The 15,604-nt window shown below is 47.9% G+C and overlaps 1 protein-coding gene across 1 annotated transcript in view; it reads right to left on the bottom strand.

The window, feature by feature from the left end:
- The window catches only part of CRTAC1 (cartilage acidic protein 1), a 150,986-nt gene that overhangs the window by 134,618 nt on the left and 764 nt on the right, over nucleotides 1-15,604 (bottom strand). The gene's annotated exons all lie outside the window — the stretch shown is intronic.

The raw sequence follows: 15,604 nt of genomic DNA on the forward strand, positions 1-15,604 counted from the left end.
CAGAGCAGTCGGCAGACCAGTGCATCGGCATCACTTAGGAGCTTGTTGGAAATGCAGAATCTTGGATCCCACGCCAGACTTAATAAATCAGAATCTGCATTTTAACAAGATTTCAGATTATTCCAATGCATGTTAAAATTTGAGAAACACTGCTCAATCTTGGCTGTGCATTGGAATCATCTGGGGAGCTTTAAAAAAATTCTCATGCCTGACAATAGTTTCTTGGATAAGACAGCAAAAGCACAGGCAACAAAAGAAAAAATAGCTAAAACAGACTGCATGAAAATTAAAAACTTTTGTACATCCAAGGACACTATCAAAAGAGTGAAAAGAGGACTCACAGAATGGGAGAAAATATTTGCAAATCATATATCTAACAAGGTATTAATATCCAGAATATATAAAGAACTCCTACAACTCAACAACAAAAAAACTAAACAACCTGACTCAAAACAAAGGACTTGAATAGACATTTCTCCAAAGATATACAAATGCTCAATAAGTACATGAAACATCACTAATCATTAGGGATATGCAAATCAAAACCACAATGAGATACCATTTCACACCCATTAGGATGGCTATAATAAAAAACAAAAACAGAAAAAAAGTGTTGGTGAGGATGTAGAGAAATTGGAATCCTTGTGCACTGCTGGTGGAAATGTAAAATAATGCAGCTGCTGTGAAAAATAGTATGGCAATTCCTCAAAAAATTCCAATTAGAATTGTCATATGATCTAGCAATTCCACTTGGGCATATACACAAAAGAATTGAGAAAAGAGACATGAACAGATATTTGTATACCCATGTTCATAGAAGTATTATTCACAATAGCCAAAAGGCAGAAGCATCCCAAGTGTCCATCAACGGTTGAATGGATAAACAAAATGTGATATATGCATACAATGCAATATTATTCAGCTTTAAAAATGAAGGAATTGCTTTTATATAGGAAGAAAGAAAAAATAAAAAATAAAAGGAAAGAAATTCGGACACAGAGTACAAGGTGGATAAATCTTGAAGACATTATGCTAAGTGAAATAAGCCAGTCGCAAAGGGACAAACACTGTATGTTCCACTTCTACGAGGTGTCCAGAGTAGTCAGATTCATAGAGGTAGAAAGCAGAATGGTGGTTGCCAGGGGCTGGGTATAGGGGGAAATGGGAGTTAGTGTTTAGTGGATTATGGAGTTTCCATATGGGAAGATGAAGAAGTTCTGAAGGTAGATGGTGGTGATGGTCGTACAACAATGTTAACGTACATAACATCACTAAAGTATATACTTAAATATGGTTAAAATTGCAAATTTTATGTTCTGTGTATTTCATCACAATAAAAAAATACTAATGCCTGGGTCTCATCTCAAGATATTCTGACTTAACTGGCACAGTATGTGTAGCAAGGGCACCAAATTTTTGTTGCTGTTAATATATAATCATGGGATATCAGATTTTTAAAAGCTCCCACATGATTCTAATATGTTGCAAAATTTGACGAGCAGTGTTCTATATCAGTGCTTCTCAAACTTTAATGTGTGTATGAATCACCTGGTGGTCTTGTTAGAATGCAGGTTCTGATTCAATAATTCTGCAGTGGAGCACAAGATTCTATATTTCTAACAAGCTCCCAGGTGGTGGTGGTGATATTGGTCCATAAACTACACATCAAATACCAGGTTCCACACTGTAGCTCCCAGAGTCCTGAAACCAGGCTATATACTACAGTGAAGGCACGAGATTGGTTTAAGAACATTCTCCTCTGCCTCTGGATCTAAGGAGCTGAAATCAATCCTAGGTTATGCAATCTCCAGAGCTGCCCAGGCTCAGTTTATCTTTACACACTCAAAGTGCTGGCTGTCTTCAGCTCAAGATCAAAGTACCACAATTGACAAGGAGTGACAAAGAGGGATTCTGACTCTAATTTTTATGAAGAGGTGAGAAGGGGAAAGGGTTGATGCTGCAGAGAGGGTCAGGTCAAGGAGACGAAGGACAGCTCCCATCAAAGGGCAGAGTCTAGGAAGAAGGGGTTCTGGGCAGGAATTTGCAGGCCAAGATAGAAACATATGCCACTGTGTTCCCAGAAACCATCACAGTGCCTGGTACCTAGCAGACGCTCTGTTAATATGTGTTAAGTAAGTGCGGGAATGAGTATGTCCAATTGATAACATGAATCAACAGAAACTGCTTGCAATTTGTCATAGCTGTTGAAAAACTGTTCTTCCTCTAAAGAAATGCTCCTCAAAAGGCAATGTGCTTACCAATCACCTGAGGGTCATGTTGAAAATACAGATTCGGATTTGGTAGGTGTGGGGTAGTCCCTGAGAGCCTGCATTCCCAGGAAGTTGTCAGGTGATATGAGACTCTAGGCTGGCGGCCCTGAACCCTAGCTGCCCAACAGAACCACCTCGGGTGGAGGTGTTTAGAAATATGCCACCACCCAGGTCCCTTACCCAGTTTCTGATTGAACTGGTCTGAGGTGGGAGTTTGAGTACTGCGTATTTTTAGAAGCTGCCCAGATCATGTTAATGGACAGTCTGGGCTGAGAACCACTGCCCCAGCCTTGTGGTCCCCAGATGGGAAGCTGCAATCTGATTGGAAGTGAGAAATGTTTCTGCTACCAAAATTCAACATCGGCTGGTTGAAGTCTATAAAGAAAATCTATTTATCTAGGGAGTGTCAGAGGAGGAGGGGGGATATAAAGTTTTGGGGGAAAAGCAGAGCAGGATGACTCTGCCTGAAACAGAAGAGCAGCTGGCACCCGGAGTGACCTCGCATTTTGTGTGGCTGACTCAGGGAGCCTCTTGTCACACCACTGTGAACATCTGAATCCTTGGGGAGAATGGTAGAAAGGTTAAAAATAGAATGAAAAAGTAGGTTGAACTGAACTGTTTTGTTTTCTTGAATGTTTGTGTATCAAGCACCTACTATGTATTAGAGCACTGGGAGTAGCACTCCCCGGCAGGAGTAGCACTAGAGAAGTACATAGTACACAGTACTCCATGCAGAGATGTGGAAGGTCCTAGGAGTGCAAAGATGAATAAAACCCAGTCTTTGCCTTCAAGGAGCTCTCCCAACAGTCAGCGGAGCAGCCATGTGATCTCAGGTGTAACACCCCGTGTAAAGGCAATGGGAGGCTATCCAGGTAAAGCAGCCCAGACAAGGCGAAGCTAAATATCAAAGGCAGAGGGGCACAGGGCCAGAGCGCAGGGTGCCTTGGTAAGGGATGTGGGATTCTCCTGCAGGGGAGATGTGCGGAGGGGGAAAAGAAGGGACTTCATAAGGGCCAGAGATGGGAAAACTTGTGTTTCAAGAAGAATTGTTTTTTAATAATAATTTCTTTTCTGTTTTTTGAGACAGGGTCTCACTCTGTCAACTAGGCTGGAGTGCAGTAGCATGATCATAGCTCACTGCAGTCTCAAACTCCTGGGCTCAAGCAATTGTCTCACCTCAGCCTCTCAAGTAGCCTAGGACTCCAATGGGGTGCTAACACTCCTGGCTATTTTTTTTTTTTGGTGGAGATAGGGTCTTGCTATGTTGCCCAGGCTGATCTTGAACTTCCTGGGCTCAAGCAATTCTCCCACAGTGGTCTTCCAAAGTGCTGAGATTACAGGTGTGAGCCATCGTATCTGGTAATAATTTCTTTAAAATGCTCTATAAGCAAACTTTTTGAACAATTCCCAGCAAGGTGAAGAGATAGAGAGATAAAGAGAGGCCAGGCATGGTGGCTAATGCCTGGAATCCCAGCACTTTGGGAGGCCGAGGCAGGCAGATTGCTTGAGGTCAGGAGTTCAAGAGCAGCCTGGCCAACATGGTGAAACCCCGTCTCTACTAAAAATACAACAAAATTAGCTGGGTGTGGTAAGGGGCACCGCCTGTAATCCCAGCTACTCAGGAGGCTGAGGCAGGAATTGCTTGAACCCAGGAGGCGGAGGTTGCAGCAGTGAGCCAAGATTGTGCACTGCATTCCAGTCTGGGTGACAGAGCAAGATGCCCGCAAAAAAAAAAAAAAAAAAAAGAGAGAGAGAGACCAACACTGGGAGTTAGCAACCTGGCTTTGGATCTCAACCCTACCACAGCCTAGCTCATGACCTCGGGCCTATTCCTTGATCTTGTTGGTCTTTGGTGTCCTCATCTGTACCATGGAGATCATATGACCTGCCAAGGTTTCAAGGGTTAAGTGAGTGACAGGGAAGGCCTCTCCAGGGCCAGGCAGGCAGCAGCCAACTTGCACGTTCCCCTTCTTTGACGTAGAGAGCTGAAAGGTGAGATAGTCTTTAGACATTAATTGTGGGTTCCATGTAGCCAAACTCAGCTTTCTGTGGCCTCAGGACTTTCCTGAATTGGGCCTGGAAACTGGTAACCAAGCAACCTGGATTCTCTGACGTGGGGTCAGGCAGCTGTGGGGAAAGTCTTCCAGGGCAATTTTCGGGGCAAACAGTTCTTTTGCAATTATGGAAAGAGCCAAGGTCACACCCCAAGCTCTCATAAAAACAAGAAGCCTAAATATTTCCAACGTTGGCGACAAGCAGAGAATACACAGCCTTTCAGACACTTGTAGGAGGGCTGAGACATGAAAGAGAGAGGCAGCCACGGGAACACTCTGCCCCACACAGGCTGGGCCACCAGCTCCACAAAGACACCCACAAAAGAGCTCCTGGAACTCAAGTAACACTGGAGAAGAGCTAACAGGAGCTGCCCTGGGTCTTCACCTGTGACAAGACTTCTTGCAGACCCTCGATAACCCTGGCATTGTGCTAGGTGCTAGGGTCACAGCAAGAAAGCTGCTCACCATTTGCAGTACAGGGTGAGGGGTGCTGCGGAGGAGGGAGCACAGAGAGATGTAAGTTAGCTGTGGGGGGAGCTGGGAAGTGCTTCCTAGAGGGAGGGGTTGTAGCTGGACTCTGAGGATGCCATGAAGTTAGCTGGGCAAGGAGAGGCAGGAGGAGGAGCAGGAAGGAAAGCAAAACAGACAGAGAGCCGACTTTGCAAAGGTCAGGAGGACCCAGCCTTCACCCAGCCTGTCCTTCCCTATCTACAGACCCCGCCGCCTGGCTTATAAGCTAGGAGGCGGCACCCATTTCCCCACATTGCATGTTTCCAGCCAAAGGCCCTTCCATCAGACTAGAGCAGTGGTTCTCCACCACGGCGATTTTGCAGCCCTCTGGCCCTGGGGACTTTTGGCAATATCTGGGGACACTTTTGGTTGTCACAACCAGGGAAGAGGTGCTTCTAGAATCTGGTGGGTAGAGGCACAGGATGCTGCTGAACATCTACAGTGCACAGGACAGCCCCCACAATTATTCAGCCCAAAATGTCAACAGTGCTGAGATGGAGAAACCTTAGCTAGATTGACATTTTGGGCCCCTGTCTTTACTCTGCTCCTTTCTCCCAAGGGAGGGAGTTTGAAAGAACTAGTTAGTTTGAAAGAACTGGGATCAAAGAGCCCTCCCTGGACCTGCCTTCCTGCAAGGGCCACTCTGCCATGTGTGGAGCTTGGCCAGGCAAGCTCTGCCCTGCCCCCACCCACAGAGAAGCCTGCAGTGGGCAGGGATAAGGTGTCAGCAAGCCCCACGGGAGCCTGGCCTGCCAGGCAGCTGCCTCTGGAATAAAGGTGGCATTTCCCTCTCCACCTGCCTGAGCCCCACCTATCTTGTCCTTTCTCTTAGTTGGCCCTGAATCTGAGTCGGGGAGTGGGATGCTATTCGCTGGGCCCCTTCAAACCCCAACACTGTCACTCAGCCTGGAAATCTGGCACCATCTCTGCTGCCTCTTCATTCTTCACACCCACTGGATCCCTGAGTCAATTCTGCTTCACAAATCTCTCTCAATGCTGCTCAGTTTTTCCACCTTTCCTGTGGGGGATCTGCCCCTTTCTCACTCACCTGAACAATAGCAATACCTGCTAACTGCTTCTGTCTCTCCTCTCCCCTCCTCCCACTTCCACATGCTGTCAGAGCTCCCTTCCTAAATCTCAGAGTGGGTCGTGTGGATCTTCATATGGACTCTGGACACCAGACACACAGAGAGGCACACAATTGATATTTTGCATAGCAAGTACTATACGAGGAATGGATAGTAACAATAATAATACATATCTACCACTGACCATGTGCCAGGCATTACTCTAACCCTTCACATAAGTAACCCACTTAATACACATAGTAAGCCTGTGAGAGAAGAACTACGACTGTCCGCATTTTACAGATAAGAAAACTAAGCCACAGAGAGGGTAAGTAACTTGCCCAAGGTCACACAGCTAGTACCTGGTGGATCCAGGATGTGTGTCTAAGCAAATGAGCTCCAGAATTCTTCAGCACCATACTGAATAGTTTCTCTTATGACATCAAATTTGTCTTAACCATGAGATGGGAGCACAGTGAAAGGAGCAACCACCTCTGCCTGGGGAAGCTGGGGAAGGCCTAAGAGGCAACGCCAAGCGGGCCGGAGGAACAAGGTGGAGAGAGTGTTCCAGGCTGAGGGGAGCAGGTGCATGGGAGATGTGCAGGTTTGTGTAGTGCAGTGAGGCTCTGCAGTGCAGACTCGGGGCAGGGGCAGGACACCTGGTGGGAAGGAGTGCAGCAAAGGAGGCTGGAAAAGACCTTGGAAGCCTTGTGAGTGACACAGGCCCAGTGGGCCAGGGAATGTCATGGCTGGAGTGGTGTGTTAGAAGGAATACTGTGTCAATACAGTGTGAAGAAGGTCATGAGAAAGCTGGGCTGGAAGCAAAGAAGCCAGTTAGGAGGCAAATACTGTGGCCCAAGTGAGCAAGAACACTGGAGGCCACTATTCACTCATTCATTCATTCATTCATTCAGTATTTCTTGTGCACCTACTCTATGTCAGGTACCGCTCTGGGCACTAGGAAAACAGCTGAGAACAAGATGAAGTTTTGGTAATGTATGGCATTAGCATACATTCTAATGCTTCTGTTTCTCCACCCTGTCCCCCACCCTTGTCCTCTGTATTGCCAGCCTAAGAGACAAACTCCAGACCTCTACAACTCCCTACCCCCCAGAAGGTGCCATGTTTCATGCATTTTCCCCAGCACCAAGAAAATGTAAGAAATCCTCTTCCTCCCCTCTACCTGGAGACAGCTCTAGACACTGCCTGCAGCAGCACTCATAGACAGGAGACTTGGGCTTGCTCCAGAAAAAGGCAGACAAAACCTCGGGGGACCCAGGTGAGGAAGTGCCACAGAGGCCAGTGGGCTAATGAAATGGTGTTTCTGAAAGTGAGAGGACAAATGGAATCTCCTAGCCTTATGCAGAAGTCACAGCAGGTTCTTAATAGGTACTATTAACTGCTCAGACTTCCTGTTCTGTAAAATGGGAAATAATGTTTATCGGGTTGCCATGAGAATGAAATGAGGTGAATGTATGTTAAGTGCTGAGCGTAATGCCTGGCATAGAGAAAGTCCACACGTGGTAGGTAACAGTACCAATAATCACACTATTACTACTAATAATAAATGTTTGTGAGATGCACGAATGCATCTCAGGTGAGGGAGTCCAGGCCTGCTCGGTGCTCCCCTTCCAGGAGTAGTTGCCAAATGTTGAATGGAATGCTCTGGGCTATGAGACTTTGAGGAATAGGTTTGCTTCTGTAACTAATTTGTCTAGGGGACCCTGATGGAGTTCTTTGACTCCTTAAATACTGCTTCCTAAGCACAGAACCCCTTAGCATGCTATGCTATACACATTAATTCTTCAAACATTGAGAAGATGCCTATGGGCCATGTTAGAAATGATGAAAAAGACGTGGTCCCTGACCTCAAGGAGCTTACAATCTACCAGGGGTGAGACACAATTCAGTGGGATAACCTCAGAGTAGAAACAGGTACAAAGTAGGCCGGGTACGGTGGCTCACACCTATAATCCCAGCACTTTGGGAGGCCGAGGCAGGCAGATCACAGGAGGTCAGGAGTTTGAGACCAGCCTGACCAACATGGAGAAACCCCAACTCTACTAAAAATACAAAATTAGCCGGGTGTGGTGGTGCATGCCTGTAATCCCAGCTACTTGGGAAGCTGAGGCAGGGGAATCACTTGAACCTGGGAGGCAGAGGTTGGGGTGAGCCGAGATCACGCCATTGCACTCTAGCCTGGGCAACAAGAGCAAAACTCCTTCTCAAAAATAAAAAAAGAAAGAAAGAAAGAAAGAAAAAATAAAAGAAAAAAAGAGACAGGTACAAAGCCTCGACACAGGCCATAGGAGGGAGGGATTAACTAGGGATGTGGTGGGAAGGGCAGGCAGAAAAGGCTCTCTGAAGATGGTGAATTGGATTCTAGATGTTGGAGACCTATGGATCAACGATATGGATGTGAGACAGCTTGATACATGCTGTGAATGCATTTGTTGCTGCTGGAATGCAATGTCTGGGATATGGGGTGGAGGGAGAGAGAAGAGGGGAGGGTGGGGACAAGGATGGAGACACAGTCTTATGTGGGGCAGCAGCTGGGGCCTGGAGAGCCTGCTATGCCACGGTAAGGAGCCTGGAGTCACACCATGCGGAAAGTTTTGAAGTCGGGCAGAGACAGGATCAGACTTGCATTTTTGAAAGGGCATTTTAGACTTCAGGCAGCAGTGTGCAGGATGGATAGACCGTGTTTCTGAAGAGTGAGTGAGAGTATCACAGAGAGGATTTGAACATCCTGGGGCCAGGGGTGGGGTGGGGCACTGGATGACCTCCAAAGTTCTTTTCCAGGCCTAATAGTTTATGTGTCAAGTTTTTTCCCTAAATAATTTAAAATGCACTCGTGGACCCCACTGTTTAAAAGGATCCTCCCAGATATATTTTTGTGATTCACTTCCTAGTTTGTCTCCAGTGGAAGTCCAAATTTCCATGCAGTCTATCAGCTTCAAGCAAAGTAAACCTGCACTGAGCTTCCCTGCAGCAGCCAGGTGGGAAGGGGGCGGGAAGGAGAGGGAAAACAGCAAAGGGAGGTAAAGAGGAAGAGAAACTCAGCCTTGCTCCAGGCTCAGAGCCAGCCACCATCTCATGGAGTGGGCCTTGCCTGGAGTCCTCAAGCGCTGCTTGATCAGGGGACCTTTGGAGGTTTACATAGTCCTTGTGCCAGCTCTGGGAAGGAGCTAGATGGAAGGCGGGTTTGGAGATCAAATCGAATACCAAGGGTCACCTCTGCCCCAGAATGGCCACCGACATTCACTTACTCATTTGTGCACCCACTGAGCACCTACTGAGCCCCTCCAAGTGCCATGCTAGGCACTGAATTTGTGGCTGAGAACAAATGACGGTGTCTCCCTCATACTGTTTACAAGGCAGCATTTCTCCTTGAGGACTCTTATTTCCCCACCTGAAAAAAGCCTCTTTGGATATACACAGCTTCTCAGATGAGAGGTGCATGATGATGATTTCTAAGAAAGAGCCTGTTCTTAGAGACCACAGTGAAAGGGAATGTGCCACCCCTTAGAGGAAGAGACTGCCAGTGACGGAAAGAGCCTGCCACCCAGCTCCTCTGATTACAGGGACTGACCTCCAGAGGCTAAGGGACCTGCTTCAGGACACACAGAAGATTCATGGCAGGAATCTACATAGTGACGCTCCCATGTGGGAAGGGAGGGATGTCACCTCAGTCCTCTCAGGGGAGCCTCAAGTGACTTCCTACCTCCGATCCTGAGCACAAGGAGGACAAGACCAGGGTCAGACCTCATGTGAAAAACATCAACCAAGGCTGTTCCCACCAATCCTATAAGAGCTCCTCTGCCCTTCTGGGAGGGGAACTTCCAGCTCCCAGGCCTGTTCCCCTTCCTAAGAGCTGTGTTAAAATTTGCACAACATGATGCTTCCTTTAAGACAGGTCTACATCAATAGAGGGCTGGAATGCCAAAGCAGGAATCTCCACCGAGGTGGCTGCTCTCTAGGTAGGTGAAGGCTGATGTAAGGAAAGAAAGCAGTCCCTGCAGTCCCTCCTCAGGTCACCGGGACACTCCCAGGGCTCAGCAGTGATTCCCATGACCTTGTCACTGTACTTGTCCGGTGCAAACAAAGATAAGAGTAACTGGAAACAACAGAGAGGGTCATTTTATACTCTCTGCACTCTCAATTCTTCCATAGCTAATTAAAGTAATATGTCAAAATGTCCCTTGGAAGAGCTCTTTAAGAATATGTCTGTTAAATAAACAAGGTTTCACTAATTAATGACACGCCTTCCCATCCCTCGTTGAAGTTCCTTGTGGAACTTCTGGGCCAGGAGGGTTGAGCAGGAAAGGATGGAGGAGAAGTCGCCACCACCCTTTCTTGGAGGGAGGGGGCACATATCCAGCCTCTTGTCATTTGTGGAGCTATCAGTTTCTCCTCCGGATGCTGATCAGATTTCCTGGGCTGGAACCAACTTACAGGGCCAGGGTACTGGAATTTTTCCAAGAAGTAAACGCTTTGCTTCTTACAAAGTCAACATGATTTCTTTCAAGGAAAATTTTAATTTTTTTAGTGTCTAGGGTTTTTGAAGGGCAAATCTTTGGACCTTTCTCTAAAGAGAATGATTATATTATCCTTTTTTTTTTTTTTTTTTTGCTCTAAGACCACCTCTCCACCACCACACACACACACATACTCATAGAGAGGCATGGGGGTGGGAGAATGATTTGTCCAATATTGCACAATGAGTCAGTGGCATAGCCAGAAATACAACTATATGAACTCCCAATTCTTAATAATAGAAATATTAATATAGTCTCTATAATTTTCTATTTATTTTTGTTTTCACAGCTCACATTTAATTTTCACAACAACTCTGGGGGAATCTGGGTAAAACGGTCTCAGGAGAGAGCAGACCTGAATTGCAGACCAGCTCTGCCACTTGCTTGCAGTGTGATCCTGGCTGCTTCCCTCTCCTCTCTGGATCTCAGTGCCCTCGGCTGTGAAATGGGAGAATTGGATGAGAGTACTTCTAAAATCACTCCCACCTCTAATGTGCTGTGATTCTGTGCTGCAATGCTCCAGTCCCGGGTTTCTCAGTCTTGGTGTTAATGACATTTTGGGCCAGATGATTCCTTGCTGTGAGACGTGTTCTGTGCACTGTAGGATGTTCAGCAGCATCCCTGGCCTCTACCTAGTGGATACTAGTAGCACCCCATTCCCCAGTTGTAACAAGAAAAAATGTCTACAGACATTGCCAAATATCTGGGAGGGGGAACAAAATAACCCCTCTAGTCACCATTCAAGGATTTCGATAAGGTAAAAATCATGAGTGTTTCAGGGGAAAAACGGTCTTCCTCTCCCTTCCTTTCCCCCAACCCTTTCACACCTTTCTGCACACTTTTCAAAGACAACCTCTCAGTCCTTTGCTGCTTCTTATTTCTTAAATGCCCTAAGTGGTCTGGGGTGTGTTTGGTGTGATAATGAACCAATTGATTTCATACTTTCTCCTAAGGAAAGTTCACAGGTTTATGTCCCCTAAGCAACCAGCCAGGCTCTCCAGAAATCCCTAGCAGAGCCCAGGCTGGCCTGGAAGCCTGTATCTGCAGCCTGCAGGAGGCTCGGTGAGCACGAATTTGTCAGCACTCTTAAATCACTAGGCTCCGAGGAAGGCTTCTCCCAGCAGAAAGATCCTTCCTTAGGAATCACTAGCTCAGGGCCCTCCATCACATTCAGAATTATCCTGGGACCCGTAAAATTTCTTTTCCCCAAGCATGGCAGAACCCCAAAGTGAAAACCCTGAGGTGGGGCAGGGAAAGAGGCAAGGAGGGAGCCCTGCCAAGAAGGCCTTGCCCATCAGCCCAGATATTGCTGTGAGAAGAGGCTGATGTGCAAACCTGGGCACTCAGGCTCACTCACTGGGAAAAAGAAGACTCCGGGGTTCCCAGTGATTCAGCAATAATATCCCCTTCCAACTGAATACCTCTTTACCTCTAGCCAAGGGCAGAGGAATACTAAAGACTGTCTCCCTCCAGCTTTGCTCCCCTACCCTCATCACATGGTTGTCAGCCTCATCATTTAGCAGAGAAGGAAACTGAGGCTTGCAGAGGTTAAGTGGTTTGTTTAAGGTCTCTAAGCCAGCAATCGGAGACCAGATTCTAAGCCTGGGTCCTTACCATTACAATGAGAGGGGGAAGGGTCAGCCATCTGGTGGGGCTCATAAAAGCCCCACTGGACAATTTCCTGTTTCTCATAGTCTAATGCCACTTCTCAAGCTCTCTACCCACTCCCGCATTCAAACAAAAGTCCAGAGAGCTTGTACTATAACCACAATTTATATAAGTATATTCCTCTGGTCTTATCCAGAACCAGAACAAGTCTTGAGAATGCAGGCTCATTTCACCAGGTAAAGCTAGGAGCTGGTGAGATCTCAAGCACAGCCTCTTAAGACTCCAGTTTAAAGAGAGGGGCTTTTCCTCTCCGGTGGTCCACGTGATCCTGCCACCTCCCTCCTCCCGCTGAAGATGAAGCTCCAACTTCATCTTCTGTGAGCATGAGGGAGAGGAGGGGACTCAAGCATCTTCCCTGGCAACAAGCATCCCTTTCGTGAGTCTTAGGGAGAGAAGAGGATTCCGCCTCTCAGAATTCTGGCTTGGCAGCAGTGGGTTTCTTACGAGGGTAGGCTGCCGAGTCTGCTGAGGCTCCAAGGAGAACCAGGAGGAAGTCCATCCAGTGTGCAAAGAAGCCAGGTGGGGAGATAATAACAAAAGGGGGCCGGGCGCGGTGGCTCACGCCTGTAATCCCAGCACTTTGGGAGGCCGAGGCGGGCAGATCACGAGGTCAGGAGATTGAGACCACGGTGAAACCCCGTCTCTGCTAAAAATACAAAAAGTTAGCCGGGCGTAGTGGCGGGCGCCTGTAGTCCCAGCTACTCGGGAGGCTGAGGCAGGAGAATGGCGTGAACCCGGGAGGCGGAGCTTGCAGTGAGCGGAGATTGCGCCACTGCACTCCAGCCTGGGCGACAGAGCGAGACTGCGTCTCAAAAAAAAAAAAAAAAGAACAAAGGGGGCAGCCCACAGGCCATTCAGCAAACCTGTTTCCCAGAGCCCAGCTCAGATGTCGACAGCCAGGCTCTCGGAACAGAAGAAAGGGCAATGGAAATGGTAGTATCTAGCAGGTCACCTAAGAAGTCCAAACATAAGGATTTTGCAAAAATAGAATGTCCTAGCACTCTGACCTTGAGCTGGGAGCAGCAAGGGTGGGGGAAATGGGCAAATACTCTTTGGAAACTCTCCAATCCATCTATAATCTGAATCTGGGAGGTCTCACCAGCAGTGGTGTGACTGCAAGCAGAGAGACCCCACGCCAACATTCCTTGGCGCTCCAGACCTGGGTTCCAAGACCACAGTGAGGGACTCGGCACTTCTGACTCCTAAATGCACAGACAGAAACCTGGACTTGCATGGCTTTTGCTTAAAACACCACTTGGAATAATGAGACGAGATTGTAGAGGGAGGGAAAGAATAATTAGGAATTTCTATGACCTGTGTATGTCCATGACAAGAACTGTATTTTCTCCTCACCTCCTCACTCTGAAAAACAGATTCAAAATAGAATCTCCCCAACTGTATGGGATGTATTAATTTACCAAAGCCTGGTCAGTCAATAACTATGAGTGCCTACTGTACAGAGAAAGTAAGTCCATCTTTATAGTGAAGAGGAAGCAGGCCGCTGGAGTGGAAACAGCTCTGAATCGAGCAGTGGGAATCCTAGGGCCTAGTTCCATGTCTTCCACCAAATAGCCATGTGACCTTGGCTTTATCCAGCTTCAGTTTTCTCATCTGTAAATTAAATGTGCATGTGAGTGTTGGGATGGGATGGGGTTGGATAAGATGCTCTCCAAGGCTCCTTGCTTCTGGCTCTAATGTTCTGGAACTCCATGAACCCTTAAAGAGTTCAAAGAACACAGCGGCACCAAGCACAAAGGAATGATCCCCGAGAGAGGGTGGGGCTGTGTACCAGCTCTGTCTCCTTGGAATGTTGTGCTTGCACCTGCCCCATAGCACCCGAGGTCACAGGACCACCTGAAGCCCAGGAAGCATGTGGTAGAAGGATTCCAATTACGATGGTGGTGGTTGAAGGCTGTAGCCTGAGCTGCCTTAAAGCATTAAGTTGCTACAGCCAGTGAAGGGCAAGAAGTGAGAAAGTCAGTGGTCCTGAGCTAGGTACTTTTGGCGCCCCCTACTGGACACCAAGGAGTCTGCTCCACCTTTAGGCTTCCACCGCCTCAGCACGGAAGCAAGGGAGCGCTTGAGCATGAGAGGCTGTCACAAGCTGTTTAGTAGGACTGCCTTCCCGGTTGGTGGTATTCTTTCTATAAAAGTCTATTGCACTCCCTAGAATTACACAGGCCATTGGTCCACACATTCACAGGGGCACCCCTGCGCAGCCATAGGACGTCTTAACCAAACATCAAGGTGCCAAGGAATAAACACCAGGGTTCAGAACACCAGGTGCAGCCCAGATGGAGAAGGGAAGAAAGAGCAACAAGCAGGTATTTCGCTGCACAAATCCCCAGTGGAGAGAAGGTCTTGGGAAATGCAGCAGAAAAATGTTGACTGCAGCAGACAATGATGGAGCTGGGGGTTGGGATATGGATTGATAGCACCCATAAAATATCTCCAGGCTGAAGCAGGTACCCTAGGAGTTTGAACATCCACCTACATTCAGGGATGGGATAAGGTGGAGGATTCAGGCTCAAATGAGCAGCCACAGAGCAGGTTCCCCAGACTCCCTACACACCGTTTCGACCTTTTCCAGAGTCCATTAGTACCCACTGGAAATGGGAATGTTCTAATTGTGGTCCTCTGTGCCATCATCAAGACCCTCAACTCCCTTCATTACCTATTAAATTGACTTTAGGACCTACTGCCAGAAGGATGTTCTTAACCAAGTCAGAGAGAGAGAGAGAACATTTTCTCAAGAACCATGCTGGAACAGCCACCATGTTCCCACTTTTCCAGCCTCCACCTCTCTCCCATGGCTGAGGGTGAGGTACTCTGTGACTCTCAATGAGCTCTAATTCAGTCTTGGACATCTCCAGCCCCAAGTCGTCTGGGTTCCAAATCTCCGTCAATCGCTTATCTCTTCCCACATGAGTTCTCCTCTGACTCAAGAAAATACTATAGAACTGTCCCCTGTCCTGGGACCCTCTTCCCTTCTTTTCCACTTGGCTTCACGTGGAAAGTCCTGCACCCATCCCAGAAGACACCTCAAGTGCAACTCAAGAATGTGTCCTGTCAGGAGAACGAAAGCATCTCCTGGGATGTGCAGAAGCCACACTGGGTGCACCCACCACCACCACCAGCAGCAGCAGCAGCAGCAGCAGCGGCGGCGGCGGCAGCAGCAATATTCATTAGTCATTCCCGGAGGAAGCCCCCCCAGCTCTCAACCCTAGGAGAATTTCCCCGCCACTCTGGGAGGCTTCCATCCAGGCTGGGATGACTTTGGATTCTTGAGTTGCTTTCTGCAGAAGCGGGACTAACCAGGGCTCCCAACTACTGTACTGCAAAGAAGCGCGCTGCATTGCTGGGCATGCCCCCAAGCCCGGCCTGGCTGCCCCATCAAAGCCTCCAAGTGCCCCCACGGGGTCGAGGAGGACTCAGGGTTCCCCTGGAATGCCTGAAGCCGGCTTGCCTCAGGCAGCCTGAAGGGAAGACCACACCTC

This window comes from Pan paniscus, chromosome 8 (genome assembly GCF_029289425.2).
Source record: "Pan paniscus chromosome 8, NHGRI_mPanPan1-v2.0_pri, whole genome shotgun sequence".
NCBI lineage: Eukaryota > Metazoa > Chordata > Mammalia > Primates > Hominidae > Pan > Pan paniscus.